This window comes from Rutidosis leptorrhynchoides, chromosome 3 (genome assembly GCF_046630445.1).
Source record: "Rutidosis leptorrhynchoides isolate AG116_Rl617_1_P2 chromosome 3, CSIRO_AGI_Rlap_v1, whole genome shotgun sequence".
Lineage (NCBI taxonomy): Eukaryota > Viridiplantae > Streptophyta > Magnoliopsida > Asterales > Asteraceae > Rutidosis > Rutidosis leptorrhynchoides.
In genome coordinates, this window is record NC_092335.1 from 305,368,578 (window position 1) to 305,373,027 (window position 4,450).

The following is a 4,450-nucleotide window of genomic DNA, read 5'->3' on the forward strand; positions in this document are numbered from 1 at the left end:
CATGCTAAAACTCGGATTCTGCAGCAATTTGGAGGGAGGAAGAAGTTTGTTGGATAATTGCATGTAAAGAAGGCTTAAAGTTGGACAATAAGGTGGTGTGCATGGGGATAGTGAGCCAACAAGATTCCTAAAGCCTTTAACTATCTAGTTAACCTTCCAACTAACACTTACAAGGGTCATGTGGGCTAGTTAACTCATAAATAGAAGTAGGGTGGGCTTACACTAGTCCATTAACTAATAAAGCCCAAGTTGCAAGTAGTTTAACAATTAATCCACTAAAAGTCCAAGTTAAGCCCAAGTAATTAACTAATAGCTTTAGTTAAATAAAATGATTAATAAAATTAATCATGAATGTAAATAATATCTTAAAATATTATTCGTGCAAGTTCCGGGTGTCACAAAGACGTTTCGGGCATTTAAAGTTCAAGTACGGGCAATTAAAGCAACATGTAAATGTAATAACATACATTCGTTTAATCAAGCGTATTAATAATAATAATTATTAATAAATAACGTTGGAAAAACCAGGGTCGTTACAACAATCTTTATGAAAATATACTTGCATATATATTTTCCCTCAGATGTAATCATGGATTTAATGAGTCAATATGATATTAGACTCATTTGATTTACCGTTAGAATAAGAATATATAATCTCTAAAATATTAAAGATTATATAATCGCCGTGTCGAACGAAGATAAATAATGTAGAATGATTCGTAGAACGATAATTATACTCGAGGTACAGAATGAGATGTTGAGCATGTAATGTTGAAACTTATGTTGCTGGTTGTACTGTTGATGCAGGTGATGTTGCTGAAGCTGGTACGTTTTGCACCATATTCTCCAAATTGATTACTCGAGCGCGAAGTTCGTTGACTTCTTGTATTACTCCGGGATGATTGTCGGTCGGAACGAGCGAATGAATAAGATCTAGGATTTGAGATAGTATACAATCGTGACAAGATACTCTGGAAATGAGACTGAAAATGGTGTTTCGGACAGGTTCGCCGGTAAGTGCTTCAGTTTCTTCGCTAAGAGGGCAATGTGGTGGATGAAAAGGGTCACCTTCTTCTTGTCTCCAATGATTAAGGAGGCTACGAACCCATCAGATGAATTAGTTGATTCATTCTGGTGACACTGCTTTCGAAGCTTAGGTGAAACTCCAAATCGGAATAGCTGTCGGAATCCGAGGGATTCGAACTGGTTGAGGGATTCGTCTCGTAAAATCAGATGAAGGATTTTTGATAAGAATAGATTATAGGATGTAAATTAGTACCCTGCAATACATAATTTACATATGCATATAAAATACTAAAATCCCATAAGTTACGGAGGAATCTACGGAATATGTCAGGCAAGGTTTACAGTAACAGATACGCTAAGATACAAATTTATCTATACACTATCTATGCAATAGAGGCAGTAAGATGTGTCTAGACTCTAAGGATGATAAGCAAGTAATTTTTGACACGAAAAGATAAGTAAAACTTTTGACATGCTGACACGGTCGAAGTCCAGACTCACTAATGCATCTAAACAACTATCAGTTAGACACACTAATTCAAGACCTGGTTCGCTAAGACCACCGCTCTGATACCAACTGAAAGGACCCCGTCCTAATCCTCCTGGACGGAGTCATTAATATTTGGTCCTATTGCGATGATCGACTCCAAGTAATGTCCTTAAAATGATCAAATGCACAGCGGAAGACTTAATTCGTACCTGAGAATAAACATGCTTAAAAGTGTCAACCAAAAGGTTGGTGAGTTCATAGGTTTATCATAACAATCATTTCCATTATTTTAATAGACCACAAGATTTCATATTTATAAACATAATACACTCGCAAGTGTATAAAACTGTTCTGCTTATGTTGAGGCCTCAGTAACCAACCTTAACAATAATATAATAAGTCATCTTCGTAAAGATGGATACGTACACTCGCAAGTGTATAAATAATCCTCGAAGTACTAAACATCCGCCCACTAGCTCTTATGTCTAGTGCAGCCTACAGGATGGGGGTGTTAAACCCGATAGATCTATCTTTAGGATTCGCGCTTACATGTTCTATAACATATAACTAAATTACCTAGCACATCAATCCGCAGAATATCATTTTTAATCACTTGTCTCTATTTCGTAAAGCATTTATAAAAGCGGCGCATGTATTCTCAGCCCAAAAATATATATTGCAAAAGCAATTAAAAAGGGAGCAAATGAAACTCACCATACTGTATTTTGTAGTAAAAATACATATGACGTCATTTAACATGTGTAGGTTTGACCTCGGATTCACAAACCTATATCAAGTATATATTAACACATATAATTAACATGTAATAATTAAACTTGTTTATATATTTTACTTTATTTAATTTAATAATATATTAGTTATTTCAAAGGTTATATATTTTTATTTTATATATTAATATTTATACATATAGTTATACTGATACATATATATCTATATAATTAAATCAAAATTTGTTATTTGTAAATATTTATGTAAATAATGTTATTATATTTGTAGTAATAATAATACTTATAATGATAATGAAGATAATAATACTAAAAATAATAATTTTGCTAATAATAATAATACTAATATTAATAAAAATGATACTAATACTAACGTTAATGAAAATAATAATAACGTGTATTGTTTTCAAAATAATAATAAGAATAATAATAATAATAATCGTTCTCATAATAATAATTTTACTAATAATTTTAATAACGATATAATATTAATAATAATAATGGTAATAATAATGATACAAATAATAGAAATTTTACCATCATCATGTTATCATTTTATTCCCATTATAAGATCATGCATTATCATCAACCTTAAGCATCCATTCATCATTATCATAATCCATACCATCATCATCATAACATCTCATCATCATCGTTTTTTTTTTTAATCATCGTTTAACATGATCCCGTTACCATCTAACCAACTTGGGTTTCGGTCCATATAGAACAACTGATCCATAGGGCCTAATGAAAAACAACTATTACACGGCCCAATTTTGACAGGCTCGTTGAAATGATCTAATAGCCCACTTGATAAACATTTGAAGTTAGATCGAGCTTTTAAATAGAAAATAAGGACCTTAAGGCCAAAAATGGTATTTGTTGTTCCCTGGATAATCATTGATCCTATAGTGTGATACATTTTTTTTAAAACAAAAGGGGACATGATAACAACCACTTTGTTTCTTCTCAAATATCACGTTTATCTTCTCTCTACTTTTTCCATCATTTTCTCGCCATCATCATTATTCTTTGCGTTTTTAATTCCCCACAAGAAGGTTACAGCAGCCTTGTTTAAACAGAACCATCTTGTAGCAACATGGTGACATTTATTGTGGTTCTCGATGGACAGGAGCTAGGCAGGAGTAGTAGTTCTCGAACAGCAAAAAAAATGGCAGCCATTAACAGATTTCTGGGCTATTCGTGAGCTGCAAAACAGCAGCATATAGCGACGGTGGTGGTCTGAATCGAATAGAAAATAGAAATATTGCAGGTGCAGTTAATCATGGTGACGGTTGATAGTTCATGAGATTTTTTTAAGTGGTGATGTATGGTGGCGGTAGTGGTGGTGTTTAAGTTGTATAGCTCGCTAAACAGAGAGAGAAAAAAAAACGCAGGTTGGTGATGGCTTCGGTTGTAGGTTTTCCCGTCAGTAAAGAGAAGAAAGAAGAAAAAAAAATGAAAGGATTAGATTGGTGGCTTGTGGCGGTTCTTGATGGCGAAGTGGTGTTATTCAAGGTGTGGGGTTTTGATGGTGGTTTATGAAGACAAAGAACAAGGTGGTGGTTTGTTATGGGTCGGGGTGGTGATAACCTCGATCATCAATGGAAACAAGAAACATATAAAAATATGTGGGTTTCGATCATAAAGATGGTGGGAGGTAATCATGGTGAGTTGTGGTGATTGTCAGTTGTGGTGTGCCATCTTGGACAAAAGAAAGTGGTGTCGGGTTAAATTGTTTTATGGAATTGCAAATCTTCAAATATGGAAATAGAAAGGAGGTAGAAACAAGAAAGGTAAGTAGTGAATGTGGGTTGTGAGGGTTCATGAATACAATATGAATATGTATTCAATATATATAGAATTGAGATAAACCGTCAAAAGTAATTTCAATCACTAATTAATAATAATAATTTAATAATCATTTGATTCATCATAATTCAAAAAGGAACGTGCTCAAACAGTGATCAAAATAAGCCATATTATTAGAAATATCCTACCGACAGTTTATCATAGATGCCTATACCGTGTGCATTGCTAAACAGTTAACGGATAAAAGTGTTCCTAAAAATCTCAAATTTTTAGATTAAATATATTTAATTATTTCACTCATTAACTGTTTGAAATCTGATAAAAAAATTCAATAATTATTTATTTTCTGTACCAAATAATGTGTACGGAATACTAA